The sequence below is a fragment of the Acipenser ruthenus genome, chromosome 17 (assembly GCF_902713425.1).
Source record: "Acipenser ruthenus chromosome 17, fAciRut3.2 maternal haplotype, whole genome shotgun sequence".
Lineage (NCBI taxonomy): Eukaryota > Metazoa > Chordata > Actinopteri > Acipenseriformes > Acipenseridae > Acipenser > Acipenser ruthenus.
In genome coordinates, this window is record NC_081205.1 from 5,907,936 (window position 1) to 5,923,963 (window position 16,028).

The 16,028-nt window shown below is 40.9% G+C and overlaps 1 long non-coding RNA gene across 1 annotated transcript; it reads left to right on the forward strand.

Annotated features, from left to right (window-relative positions):
• Window positions 1–6,335: 6,335 nt before the first annotated feature.
• LOC117423177 (uncharacterized) lies at window positions 6,336–12,315 on the forward strand. Its single transcript, XR_004547749.2, has 3 exons — window positions 6,336–6,644; window positions 7,847–8,143; window positions 10,657–12,315. It is a non-coding gene; the product is annotated as an uncharacterized LOC117423177 (long non-coding RNA).
• Window positions 12,316–16,028: the final 3,713 nt, after the last annotated feature.

Sequence of the window (16,028 nt, forward strand, 5' to 3'; positions counted from 1 at the left end):
GGGGTGCTCTTTACAAGCCCTGACACCATTAAAAATAACTAGGCACATAGAAGGCTAATCGCTGTAAATGACTTTCCATTGATTATTATTTCAAATTTTCAAACATCATGTTGTCTTCACCCCCAGCAAAAAAAAAGTCTTAACATGTTATTAAATGATTATTACTGTTTCTGAACAAAAAGGTCTAATGCTTTTCTTTTTCAAAAGTACTTTACCTTTAAAAAAATCTGCACTTTAAAATGCGAAGATTTATAGAGGCTTTAGTTTATTAGTGATGTGGTTTAACTTTTGGTCTACTGTGCACCAAGACAATCACAATAAATGTAATTGAAAATCAAAAGAAATAGCGGTGTTCTTTCCAGATGAGACCAACTTTAGGGAAATTAACTTAGGGAACTACTTGGTAGTAGAAAATATAACTACAAAGTAGACTGAAATTTCCTATCAGATAGTTTGTATCCAATGGAGTTTATAAGATGTAAATGACATCCCAATAAAGTTAGCTAGACTGTTTATTTTTTAATTTAACTATATTTTCTCTATAGAATATCATCTAGGGATACAAGACGATATCCAGCATTTGCCAGAGAGTTTGGTCACTTATATGCTAGCAGATTCAGGATAAACTATTGGCCAAAGGAGTTTAAGATGGGAGATAAAGACATACAGTACATCAGCCCACCTTAATCTAACGTCTTAACAATTTGGCCTCATTTAGCTTAATAAATAATGTGCCTTTCATTCTAACTGATGATGCGCTAGAAAATGATCCAACTACCGACATTGCTTATTCCTTGTTGTAACATGGAAAAGAGAAGTAACAGCAGATATTATTCTGCTTGGTTTAAATGATCTGTCTGTTTACAGCACACATCCCATACACTTGAGTGACTAAATTCACAAGTCTCCTATGCACTGTTAGTTCATAAGGATTAGCAGAGGAAGTGGGAGCAAGTGGTGATGTCATCTGAAGTTGCATATTCTTGAGAATATGGTTAAATGAACCAACGGCATCTTCCCCAACGAACAACTGCTGGCAGCTGACGGAAAAAAAAACTGACACATAAATGGTAATTTCTTGCTGGCAAGCCATTTTCAAGGCTACCTCAGCACATGACATATAGTCACATCTTTTGAACACATCTCAATTTGGGTACATGCACACTGCTTTCATTTCTGTGTATGTGTGTGCATTAAGAAACCTGAACCTTTTTGTTCCTTCATGTTTAAGTATCTCACTCAGATCATGCAACAACATGGGCGGACATTTAACCATTTTACAGTTCTCTTGTTATAGTAAGAAGGAATAAATCCTTAACTATCTCTCCCCATGTAATCTCACACACCTCCAACACCCTGTCTGTCTGGGGAAACAGGATAAGATCTGGTTACTTTGAATTTCAAAGGACCCTTTGAAATTCAGGCTTTAGCTGGGTGGGGAGCTGTCACAAAGACGGCCAGAGTGGGTTGCGTCAGACCAGAAAGGATTTCAAACACAGACACGGTGGTTGTGATGAGCTGAGTGCAATGGCTGCACTCAGCGTTTAATAACAAAATAAAAGGTTTAAACAACAGAATACAAAACAGGACACGGCACTTGACGCCAAAATAAACAGACAGACAAAACGGACTAACACTTAACAAACGGTGCACGGAGACACAAACAAACACGGTGAGTACAAACACTTTACGTTTACGATTTTACACTATTTAGTTCTCCTCTCTCTCTCACCCGTTCTCCTCTTCCGAACACCCAACCCCCACCGAGTGAAAATGTGCATCTATATATACTGTTGTGCTGGGATTCAATTACTAATTAATTATTCACTTGAATCCCAGCACGTGAATTAATTCTGTGCAACCCCGTGCTCACATATTACATTTAACCAGCACGTGAAGTGATTTGTGCTCTCCTCGTGCCTAAATACAAATCTACACTTTAAATATACGTGAAACACAGACCCGTTTATATCCCGTGTACCAATCTATACACCAACATTAACACACACACGCACGCAACATACAACACAGATCACACAAATGCACACAGGGGCGGGGCACTTTGCCACATATACCCCCCCTTGTGCGCAGCACACATGGCCTCAACGGCCACCTCCCCCCTTAAAAACCCAGCAGTCCAGAACAAAGTCTCGGGCTGGGAAGGGAGGCTTCAGTGGGCCCTTGGCTGGCAATGCTGTCAGCACCCCTGCCGGTAGTGGCACGGCTGACAGCCTGTTGGTCCCATCCTGCAGCGAAAAAGCTGCGGGGGCAGGTGGTCCCCCGACCTCCCCCTTCTTCGTAGCCGGCAGCTCCCTCCTGTGGGGCTCCGGCCACAAGAACTCCTGCAGCGAAACTGCTGCTGGGGAAAGTGGTCTCCAGACCTCCTCCCCCTTCTTCGTGGCCGGCAGCTCCCCTTTCTGGGGCTCCGGCCACCGTACTCCCTGCGGAGGTACGGGCAGCAGAGGCAGCTCCTGCTCCTCTGCTCCGGGCGGTGGCAGAGGCAGAGGCAGCTCCAGCTCCTCTGCTCCTGGCGGTGGTGGAGGCAGAGGCAGCTCCTGCTCCTCTGCTCCTAGTGGAGGAAGCGGTGGAGGTGGCGGAGGCAGAGGCAGCTCCTGCTCCTCTGCTCCTGGTGGTGGTGGAGGCAGAGGCAGCTCCTGCTCCTCTGCTCCTAGTGGAGGAAGCGGTGGAGGTGGCGGAGGCAGAGGCAGCTCCTCTGCTCCTGGCGGCGCTGGCTCCCTCCGCTGTGGCGGCTGGGCTGGTGCGCTCCGTGCTGCCTTCAGCAGCATGAATAGAGGCTGCTGGGGGACACCAGCCTCCTGCCCCTCTCCCCCCCAAAAATTTCCAGGGGGTTGGGCCTGTAACTCCTCCCCTTCCGGCTCTTGGGGCTGAACCAGCAGGCATTTTCTCTCTGCTGGTGGCTTGGGTCCCAGAGCTGTGGAAGCCCCGACTTGCCTCCCTTTGGGCTGTGGACGCACCGACTCCTCCCTTTTGGGCTGTGGACGCACCGACTCCTCCCTTTTGGGCTGTGGACGCACCGTCTCCTCCCTTTTGGGCTGTGGACGCACCGACTCCCCCCTCTTGGGCTGTGGACGTTCGGGCTCCCCCCACTTAGGCGTAGGACGTTCGGGCTCCTCCCACTCAGGCGTAGGACGTTCAGGCTCCTTCCGCTTGGGCACTGGCGAGCTGGCATAGGGGCATCCTGACCAGTCATGTCCCCCTTCCTCACATCGCCCGCACCAGCTCGGTGGCACCTCGGAGCAGTCCCTCCAGCGGTGATCCACCTCTCCGCACCAGGTGCACCAGGGGAACAGGTTCTCTGGCTCCTCTGGCCGCTGTTGCAGTTGTGGTTGGGGCGGTGGGAGCAGCAGTCTACCCCCCCCTGCTGGTCGTGGAGACTGAGGCGACCCCTGCTCCTCCCTCTCCTGATGGACAGGGCAGTGGGCCACGAAGTGCTCACCTCTGCAGATGGGGCATCGTTGGGGTAGCTGTCCGAGGGGGTACCAGGGGCAGTTGGTGCTGGAATGCCCAGGCTCAGCACAGCAGTAACACCCGGGCTGCTGTTCCTCCAGCTGGTGTTGTGGTTGCTGTTGCTGCTGCAGCTTTCCTTTCCCCCTTCTCTTCTTACTCCTCCTCCTCACCTTGGAAGGGGCAGATCGCCACCGTGTGTCCGTAGACTCCACAGGCCATGCACCAGCCTTGGTCCTCGAGGCCCCCGAGGAGGTCCTCCAGGTCCCGGCAGCCGTCTCTCCAGCCTTCCATTTTCACTTTTTTTTTTTTTTTTGAAACCAGTCCTGTGGTTTTTTTTTTTTTTTTTTTTTTTAACACAAAACCCCCTCTCCTGGTCTGACGCTTGGAGGCGCTGTTACCCCACGATGACACCACGTGTCACAAAGACGGCCAGAGTGGGTTGCGTCAGACCAGAAAGGATTTCAAACACAGACACGGTGGTTGTGATGAGCTGAGTGCAATGGCTGCACTCAGCGTTTAATAACAAAATAAAAGGTTTAAACAACAGAATACAAAACAGGACACGGCACTTGACGCCAAAATAAACAGACAGACAAAACGGACTAACACTTAACAAACGGTGCACGGAGACACAAACAAACACGGTGAGTACAAACAACTATTATATTTACGATCTTTCTTCACTTTACTTTTACTCCTCTCTCTCTCACCCGTTCTCCACTCTCGAACACCCAACCCTGACTGAGTGAAAATGTGCATCTATATATACTGTTGTGCTGGGATTCAATTACTAATTAATTATTCACTTGAATCCCAGCACGTGAATTAATTCTGTGCAACCCCGTGCTCACATATTACATTTAACCAGCACGTGAAGTGATTTGTGCTCTCCTCGTGCCTAAATACAAATCTACACTTTAAATATACGTGAAACACAGACCCGTTTATATCCCGTGTACCAATCTATACACCAACATTAACACACACACGCACGCAACATACAACACAGATCACACAAATGCACACAGGGGCGGGGCACTTTGCCACAGGAGCGCGTGAAAATACCAACACCCATTAACAGGTCGCTTTACCACTGATTACGTACCAGAAACAGAGGAGGGGAACCGCCCTGTGTTAAGGGGTATCTAACATCTTGTAAGGTTGTAAGAATTGGAATCTGTCTGTTCTGTGCTTGGGACATGATTCCCTGCATGTATTATAATTATTAATTGAAGAATAGGACTTTGTGTATTTTCTTAATAAACATCATTACTCACTTTTAAATCAACATCATTCCTTTTTGCATTCTTGGCAAACTCCAGCCACAGATTTTGAGAAAACCCAATGGGCTAGCATTGATGCAGGTAGCAATTTTAGATTATTTATTGCAAGACAGATTATTGTATTTTAGGGCAATACTAATGGGATTTTGTGACTGGTTTTGATGAATAAAAGCTATCTGGGAGGTTAGTTCTGGGAGTGAGCTCTCATTATTTCTCCCTAATTATCAGCATGCAAGCGGAATTTTGCAGTGTGGCCAGGCACGACACATCCTCACACTTGTGTTTCCTAGAGTTTAAAAAATAAAAAGGTGATAAAATATATTTTTTAGGAAGGAAAAGGCTGGTCTAATTAAGGGAGGTTTATTTGTGACCCAGTCGTCTTGGGTCCTATTCCAGCAACTTTTTGAACCACAGTCACACAAACTGAAATATGCTTTCTTAAGAAAATTCAAAGGGAAAAAAAACTGATGGAAAATCAATGTTACACATCAGTCATACAATGGCAGCATTACCTGGCCACTTTATAAGTACGTTACTAGGACCTGAATTGAGAGCCAGTGATTGTGGTGGCCATGGAAGATGCCTGAAGACGCTCCTCAAACTAAGTGTGCTCAATTCTGACAAGGTGGACAGGTACAATATTACCTTGAGTTACCATCACTATCAAGATCAACACTGTTGTGTTAACATGATCCGCAATGATGCTTTAGTAAACTACACCTACTAGGAAAACATGCCACATACCAGGGTGATACCAAATCCATTTGGGTAGACAGGTCCTAATAAAGTGACCAGACAGAGCTGACCAGCTTTACATTTAGACAACTTTTTTTTCTTCTTAAAGGAATATAAAATTATTAAAAGCTGCAGTGTCTCCCAGTGATCGTGTTCAATTTTAAACTAAGTTTACTACAATCTTTTGTGTACTCAGAAAGCACACCATGTTAATGGTCCAGTTTGCTACAATCCCTAAAAAGAAAACAGCTTTTACTTCCAATTAACCTTGACAGCCCAGTGTTTTTACACTCCTCAAGAGGACACAACCCCAGGCATGCCACTCTGACTCAAATCAGCAAGCTGCTACATCTGTGAGAGGCTCTCTCCTCCATGTTGGGTCTTGCATATTAAAGTCTTAACACATGCTGTGCCATCCAGTGACTGTATCAGTTTCTTTGAGGGACACTCCAACACAGAAAGCATTTAAAATGTTTGTGAACCAGTTTGGAGGATAAAGAGGCTCTAAAATGCTGTAGTTAACCCAAGGAAATATTTTAGAAATAAAACATTGGGACCAAATGATATACAAATTGGACATTTAAAACAAGAGTGCAAAACCATCTTTAGCAAGGAACAGAGGGTAAGAGGTTTTGAGGCTTTAGTTATCACTCAAAAGTCAAACAATACTCAGTCTTTAAACAGAATGTGCAGACTGATTCAGTGCTTTGTGTGGCAATCGCAAGCTATGCTGACAGACTAGCCAGCAGGCTCTAAAGGTCACTTAAAGGAGCTGGTTAAACAATGTGTGGAAAGGAAGCACAGTTGTGTGTTATGTCTCAAAGGGCTGGAAGTACAAGGCGCTAATGCAGGTGGTTAAAGTTTCCTAATTTGAAACAAGGGCACCGGCAATAAGAGATGCACAACTTGAATTGCATTAAACCCAGCACAAAAGCACGTGACATACGGACCGTTTCTGATTCTGATTGTAAACCAATTACCATGGCCGGTATGAGGATCTGTGCTCACAGGCAGGTTGATTGACAGGTGTGATGGTCAACAGCAAGGAGAGCTAGTCAAATACAGATGGATAGACGATAAGGCCTGGCTGATGGAAACTCAGGCCCACAGCTCAGCAGCTGGACACTGGTGTTGCTGTAGCAGTAGGCATGTGCTTAGGTGATGTATATATTTATTTTTTTTAGAAGTCATAGTTATATGAATTATAATAATAAACACATCCAGCCAAAATGGAACTTGCAATGGTCTCAATTTAGTTACTTGAGTTATATTTAAACAACTGCACAAATCATTGGGGAGTTAATTATTTCACAAATGAGATTAACTGTGGAAAAAAAGAGATTCTTATTAAAATGATTTTGACCTGATAAAGGTTGCGTGAATACAATATGTAATAAACTACTATTGTAGAAACTTAACCTTGCTTAACAGTTAAAAATGCAATGTTTCACATGTTTATTGAAACAAAATCTGGACGCAAAATAGAGAATGCTCAAACTCCAATTCGCTTCCCCTATGGAGACACTGGCTACTACATGCAACTCGGTTGGGGAGAGAAAAAAAATCATTAAACGCCAATACCGAACCTCATAAGCAAGTAAACATTGAATACGCTGGTCCAGCTCTGGTAATAAAATATAAAAAATTGAATAACCTGTACAGTGTTGTTTTGCTTCCAATGTTATACCCTTGCGTGTTTTAACAATATTTTGAACCCCAAGATAAACATTCGAACGTGAGTTTCGAACACAAACAAAACGAATGGGAAACATCTTTAGTAAAATATCTCCCCATTATTTTCTTAATTAAATCTCAGACATTATTTAACATATATTTGTACAAACATACTGCTTACCTCAGTGGGCTAAAATACTTGTTTGTTTGTTTTTTGTTTGTTTGTTTTTCGTAAATAAGTTTTGCTTCGTTTTTAATCCCGTTGGCCATTTCCAAAGTGGTGTGCATTGTTAGACATACCGTGCATTCCACAGCTGCTCTCATACGTCATTAATTACAGTTGCCTGTTCTACTTGTGAAGAATTCGTTTCTTTTTGCCTCGTATTTTAAGTATTCTGAGTTTGCTTTTAGCATTAAAGTATGTAATGTGGTAGGCTGTTACTTCTAAACATAAACTTGTCTTATTATTATTATTATTATTATTATTATTATTATTATTATTATTATAAGATAACCATTGCTGAAGACATGATTTATATGTGATTGGGGTTTAAGTGTAAGCAATATCTCAGTATTTAGTCTGGTATATGATGGGCTATGTACCATAAGCAAACATTAACTCACGATAACTTTATTAAATGAGACATTAATAAAACTAATCTTTTTTTTTTTTTTTTTTTCCCCAGACAACTTTTATTTTGTATTTCCTACGCAACAACACTGGACTGTGTTGTAGAGGTCGGGAAGTTCGCAGAGACTGGAGCGGAGTCATTCAGCCGGGCAGTGGAAGGGTCCCAGCATGAAGTTAACGTCCTCTCGATGGATTTGTCTCCACGGCAGTCCGTGCTGGGAGACGACACTCCTGAGAATTCACGGATGCAGAGCACATTAGGGAATGAGTCTGTGCCTAATGAGCCCTCAGAGACTGAGTGCACTCGGAGGAAACTGCGGAAACAAAAGTTTTCTAATATTGTACTTTGAAGGTAAGAAATTAGCTGTGCCTGTTCAGGTATAATGTATTGATATAATAATTGTATCGATAGTTAACCATTATATGTATCTATTTTACAGCATTTAATCATGTACTTTAGAGTACTGTAATCTGTCAAAGTGTTATTTAATCGGTAGTATTTTATATTTAATTATATCCTGATGTAACTATCACTGACACTGTTATCTGCTCCGTTACTGAATCGTATTTTGTCATACTTGTACTTGCTAGAACCAAAGTCATTGTATTTATCTTGCTCTTAATTGTATTATTACTTGTACTGTGATTCTTGAAATGTGTTTTTGTTTGCGACTGTAAGAAATGCTAAGAAATAAATGCTAATGAATAAATAATAATAATAATAATAATAATAATAATAATAATAATAATAATAATAATAATAATATATGTGTATGTTATAGAAAAGGGATTTTCCTAGTTGGTAAAAGCATTTTATTCCATAATATGCCATATTTATATTAGTTTACTGTTTCTGGCTGGAATGAGTACCGGATTACCGGTAGTTAGTTAGTTAGTTAGTTAGTTAAAAGAACATTTGCTACTACAGTACTACATGCTGTTTCAGACTGCACCGTGTTCCTTGTACAAAAATACGAAATTGAACTTGAACGATATATGCGTTGTTATGAATGTGGTATATCAAATCAATGTAATATTAATACAAATAATGTAATTCAAGTTTTTAAGTGCCAGCATAGTACCAAGCTTACTACCCAAGGAGTAATTCATAGTGTATGGCTTCCAGTGTGGCTTTTACTTAGCTTACCCCATTTCTTACGGAGCAGGTGAGCAATCGTTTAATTGGAGCTAAAAGTCCCAAGTATGAAGGTATTAAGAAGTTGAGCTGTTCCAAATAGAGGCCTGAATAAAATAGCCTGAATTAAATGTCTGTGTTCCTGGCTATTTAATTGCCTCTGGTTTCAAAGCTTACTGCCAAAGCTTACAACACAGACTTTGTGATTCTGTGTGTCTCTCCCAACTGAACGCATGTCAACAGCAATTGTCACACCTTATGGAAAAGGGTTCTTAAAAATACTGTATTAACTGCAGTTATTAAAAACAACAACAACATGTACAATACATTGTGCAATGTATTTCTATATTTTCTGCAATGAAGTAAACTGTATCCCCTGTGGGTGCCCTGTAAATATATCTACACTGTAAAAAGAAACACCCGCCACTGTCAATATTGTCATTAGCTGCTGGAGAGTTCATTCACCATTCTTTGAGATTTATTTTCAGAGAAGTTTGTGGAAGCAAAATTTCAGCAGCATCTGTTCTCCAGAGTGTCTTCACCTTTGGGTCTGTTCCTTATGAAACATCAGTCATTTGTAGTCTTGTCACCCGCTAACCCTTAGCGCCTACCATCAGTCCTCTGTCAAAGTCTGTCAGGCCTGCTGTCTTGTCCATCAGGACTGACACTGACTTGCAACAGGGAGATGAAGCTTTTTATATTACAGAATTCATATAAAAAATACATAACAATTGTAACACTCAAATGAATGGCAGCCCATTAACACAAACGTGTGTGCTACATACCAACATGTATAGAGTACTATAAACAGCCTTTAACGGTGGTTCTTTGAAAGACCCACAAATAAATGACAACTCACATTATCGACATCTACTGGAATATTATTATTATTATTATTTATTTCTTAGCAGACGCCCTTATCCAGGGCGACTTACAGCCTTACACAAAAATACATTTCAAGAATCACAGTACAAGTATTAATACAATTAAGAGCAAGATAAAATACAATGACTTCGGTTCTAGCAAGTACAAGTATGACAAAGTAGTATATTTCAAAAGATTTGTCATGCAACTCCTGGTTCAATGAACCACACCTGAGAAAACCAATTCTGTTTATAGCAGGGGTTCCCAAACTTGTTTGACCTGAGGCCCAACTATTCAGCTGAATTAGGCACTGCGGCCCACTATTAGCACTTATACTGTAACACACTATAGTATGTTGTTGTTGCTTTTTGTCATTTATATATATATATATATATATATATATATATATATATATATATATATATATATAAATACATAGAATGTCGTTGCTCCTGCAGCCCACTCTGGACTGCAGCCCACAGTTTTGGGACCCCTGCTGTTTTTTTTCAGCACCTCAAAGACTGTAAAGTTACCAAGTAATGCTACAATAATTACACAATGAATATAGTATAATGGTCATATAATTACACAATTGTTTACAAATAAACCCTCAGTAATTACAATATAATACAGTATGTTCCTCCCAGCTGAAAGTTTTTGTTTTAATGGCATATTTTCTTAAATCTCAGTTGTGCTTTTCAGCAAATCCGAGAGTTTTAAATTGCCATGCTGAACATTTCTCAAAAGTGGGTCCTTATTTCGTATAGAAGTCCTTGAAATCATGCACGACAGTACAGTGTATGTGCATATGTATGTGTGGGTGTATGTATGTGTTAGGATGGGATTTTTTTTTTTTGTCCTCACAGCAGAACGGAGACCTTTGCAGATTTCCGTGGACCCTTCTGACAACTCGCCACCCTCAGAGAGCTGCATTGATTAATAGCACCTTTCAATTCTTAGTTCATGTCACAACTTTTTTTTTTTCCCTGGTACTGGTTAGAGGAGAGAAATAAAAATGACAGGAGTTTGCAGATTGAATAGTGAGGGTCTGTCTTCGCCTGTCACCGTCACAAAAACACACATTCAACTGAGAACTTGACAGCTTATAATGCTGCTATTCTTATCACTGTGAGATTACTTCATGTTATTAGAACAAACATCTCTTACATTGCATGTGAGTCTCTTCAGTGTATTTTCATATAGTAATTATAATGGAGGTGCTAATAGAGGTGTGCTGCTGATGTGATCGATTAAATAAACCCTGCAGTGTATATTTTTTCCTATTACTGTGTAATTAATGCCACTTACAGTGTTATTAAATGTATAGCTGGCTATTTGATCAATTTATTTTAAACACATTTTACAGTTGCAGCCTTTTCTGGTTGCTATATTTATTTTGCACTTTGCGTCTTTGGGCAAGGCACTTCAAATCAGCACAGTTTTATACAGTAAAATACGTAAATCAAATGCAGTTTACAGACAAAGAGAAAAAACAAGAGCCATGCCTGTAAAATAACTGATATGCTTTCTAATTTAAGAGATGTCAGAGCTGGAACATCTATTACAGGTTTGTTCTTACAATAGTGCTTGGTTCAATAACACAAGGCTTTTGGTAAGGCTTTTATGGTGAAATGACCAGTAATTATGATTACTGTAAACTAAAAACGGAGGCGGATCTGAGCAATACGCATCGTCCCGTCACCACAGACATAAACAAACACGATAGCTGCTTCTGCATCCAGCTCTCAAAGAATATCACAGACATCTGCAGAGCTTTTTGAGATGTTACAGTGCTAAAATAATGACTTGGATCACATTATAGAGGAGTTTGGTGATAAAACGAGTGATCAGATGATGATTTATCAGTATGCACAACTATGAAGGGGGCAGCGGTGTGGAGTAGTGGTTAGGGCTCAGGACTCAGTGTGGAGTAGTGGTTAGGGCTCTGGACTCTTGACCGGAGGGTCGTGGGTTCAATCCCCGGTGGGGGACACTGCTGCTGTACCCTTGAGCAAGGTACTTTACCTAGATTGCTCCAGTAAAAACCCAACTGTATAAATGGGTAATTGTATGTAAAAATAATGTGATAATTTGTAACAATTGTAAGTCGCCCTGAATAACGGCGTCTGCTAAGAAATAAATAATAATAATAATATTACCAAGTAATGTGAGTGCGCTTGCTGAGCACATATTGGGGTGTATTCGATGTTGGGTCATAATACCACTAACAGTGCAAAGGAGTTTATTTTGTGTATTTCTTTCTGTGAAAACTTCAGTTTTTTTGATTGATTTGAGTGGTGATATGTGACAGGGCAGCGTCACGACCCAAGATGTTACAGGCAGGGAGAGGGACTCAGAGCAAAGAAGCTGCAATTTAAGCGCGTCTGCGCACATTTATTAACAAGTATAGTAAACACTAAACAAAACACATTAACAAACAAAAAGGCACAAGGTCAACACAAAAACTCACAGCACAGTACCACAGCAACACGCACCTTCACCAACACCGACATTAACCTCTCTAACACCCGCAATTCCCCTTCTTATACACCAATGGCTGGAGCCCCATTACCCTTTAATCATTTAATTATGGACCCAGCCACATTCCCACATGTTTTATCCACACACACATACACCTTATAACGGCAGGGCTTCTGAATTAAGATCCACCCGTTTTGATCGATTGAACAGATCCCTCTGATTTTAGGATTTTTTCGATATGGTGCTTGGATCTACAGTATGAAAGCCTCTGTTATAACTTTGGAACTGCTTGTTGGCTTGATCAGATCATTTGTATACGCCTTCATAACGCGAGGGAGTGAAATATGCACAATTACAGATTGTTCAAACCAAATGTTTCCCAAAACACTGAAAACACCCACCCACTGGCTATTAATAGAGCTATGTGTTAATGGTTTGTGAACGCATGCTGGTGAGTTTTTCCTAAAATCAATACAAAGTTATAACTTGGAAGCAGAGACCAATTTTCTGTTCAGTTAGTTCTGTTTTGCCCAGCTAACAAACTCCTTTTTGACATTGACAATCATTTAAAAACTAGGTTTCTAAACTGAATTCTGATTCTGAAATGCCACTTGCTTGCCTACATAAACAATATCACTGTACCTCTTGCATCTAGATGGACTATACCCTGTTAATAATCAAGTGCATGTAATAACCTGTCCTTCATCAAAATTCAATGTAATCTAATGACCGAGGGGGAAATAAAACGTGATGGAGGAATAAAAAGAGGAGGAAGCTAAACAAACTATGCTCTTCCTAATGAAGTAGGGTGAACGGAACACAGAAGCTTTAAATATAACTTTCTGCCTTTTACAGTAGGATCATCAAACCTAGAAGGAGAGCAAAACATAGATCTGGGTATAACAAACTCCCTCACAGGTACAGTATATATTGAAAAGCCCAGTAAATCACTGCTAACTCTCTCTCTCCTCCAGTTGCTGGGTGACATACCCAGTCAATACCTGGAAGTGAAGCAATGCATCAAGAGACTAGCAAGTAGAAAAAATTGGGGCTCCATTTAATTACCTTGGCAACTAAATACGGTACAATAGGCTGAGCATTCACACCACCTGATCGAAAGAAAGGGAAAAGAAACGGTGACAAGTAGCCAATTAATAAAAAAAAAATGGGCCAGTTTTTCTGTCAGCAATGTTAGATGTGACTAATGCTTGTCTGAGCCACCCCATCTTCCCTCTGCTTACAAGATGGTGTCTCTTGCTGTATGTTGGAGGCCACTAACACTGACAAGAAGCTCAAGTACACCTGCAGAATTTCAGCCATTCCTTTTAAGCAATGCAGAGCTGTTTTGAAATGGTCAACTTTTTTTATTAAAAACACATCACAGGGCTCCCGAGTGGCGCATCCAGTAAAGGCGCTCCGCGTGGAGTGCAGGATGAGCCCTATAGCCTGAAGATTGCAGGTTCAAATCCAGGCTGTTATTGCCGACCGTGACCAGGAGTTCCCAGGGGGCAGCACACAATTGGCCGTGCGCCGCCCGGGTAGGGAGGGCTTAGGTCGGCAGGGCAATCCATGGTTCACCGCGCACCAATGACCCCTGTGGCTGGTAGGGCGCCTGCGGGTCTGCAGTGGAGCCCTTCAGATCTGTGTTGTCCTCCGGCACTATAGGTCTGATGGCTTTGTGGATCCGCAGTGTGAAAAAAGACGGCTTGGCAGGGACACATTCTGGAGGACGCGTGTGCCAGCTGCCGTTTCCCAAGTCGCTGGGGGGTTGCAGCGGTGAACCGGGATTAATAATAACACAATTGGCAATTCTAAATTCGGGAGAAAAATGGGGTAAAAATCATTGGCTACGACTAAATTAAAAAAAAAAGCACATCACATTGAAATTGTGTGGGAATTAAACACAGGTGCCTTGAGCAACTATAATTAAGCTGCAGTATATAAAGATGGAATTTGGTTGAGCAAAAAATAGAGAAAAATGCTCAACAACATTAAACTAGGCATTTGCACTGGTTGGGAGAGTTTTGAAAAATCAAACAAGCCCATTTCTTTTCCATGTAATCTATCACATAGCAAAATGATGTAATTATATCCAACACTGTCCACATTTTGACATTTTGACATATCCTTGTGCTACTGTATAAGCACCACTATACAATATTTGTTCCAAATCACCTGTATTGTGATGACTGGTAATGCGGTGATCTGCTAATGATCCTGCTTGAGTTTCTTGTAATATAATGGCATCCCAATGTTATTGTATGAAACATGTTGCCATTTGGAAGTAAAACGGTGAAAAAAAAAAACTATTTGTATCTCTTGTTTTTAATCAACATGACCACAGGCTTTGCAAAGGCTGTGCACAGCCTCCAGCCATAGCCACAGATAAAAATAAGCTTTAACCTGCAGCTGCTGAATTCTCTGCTTACTGAAATTAAAGTTTAGTTTGTGTTTGATATTCCACAAAGGACCTTAAGTACCTATGACTTTGACTGTAATGAGCAGAAGGTTTTGACCTCTGTGTGGGCTAACGAGGAAAGTGCCTCCGTTAAAAATCTTCTGTTGCTTTCTCAGGGCCACGCGCCTCCCTGAAGGGCAGTTAGAGTGTAAATTGATGCATTGTCTACCTCGGACTGGTCAATAAAACCGTGAGACCCTGAGGAAGATTAAACCACAAAAAACAGAAGCGAGGATCTTTGCAGCCAGTCGTGAAGAGTTTGTGAGGCTCCTCAGTCGATCATACTTCTCTCAGTGTGTGTCCCCCCTCTGTCTCTCTCTTAACAATTTTCCATTCTTGCCAACAGAGGAAATGTGTAGCCACACTGGTCCTTTAGGTTATGGAGATGCAAAGAACCTATTAAAATAAAATACAAATGTAACCATCACAAAACTTAAGTGACAGTGTAGTTTTAAAGTTGACTAACTGACAGATCTATTCTTGATCGGAGTAAATGTTTCAAAGATATTCTATATCATAAATGAAAATGTATGCTGATATCAAAATTGCTTAACCTAACCTGCTCAACCTCTGTAGACAAAACCAAGCTGATTCAAGTCTCCTGTGACGTTTTCAAGGTATGTTAAACTTTCATTTTTGCAGTCGTGCCAACAAAGTGATGCTAACCAACCTCACTACCAGCAATGCACAAGATGCACCCTAAATGTCAGGCACTCCAGTATAAACTTGACCATAACTTCCCATCTTGATATTATTCATCAAAGGCAAATAATTTCAAACTCACCTTTTTAAATGTCACTAGCTTTCGAAAGTCACTAAAGCAGCAGCGGAGCAGGTTATTGTGACTTATTAAATTTATCATATCTGCAAAATCTTTTTTTTATCCACAGCCAGTCAATCTAAAGAAGATATCCACTACCTCAGACTTCTGCAAAAAGCTTGTACATGCTATGTGAAGTTGTGTTGATGAAGCTAAATAGGACATTTCTTTCTCTTTGTTTTATATTTTTTAATAAACAAATTACAGATTCCTTTCTTTAAGTTAACACATTTAGAAACTGATTATCTGGAACCACAGAGCATTTTTTTTATTTATTTATTTTTTTATTTTAAAAATACTACAACTGTTTAAAGTTTCCAGAAAAAGCTCCCTTTTTTACTTAATGATTTAAAAAAAAGACACACGTATATCAAGATTGTTATTTGTTAAGACAAACTGTTCCTCCCATTACAGTTTTAAAAGCATGTTTTTTTCTAAGGCAGTTTAATTTACATTTCTTTTTTTGTTCACCTAATCTC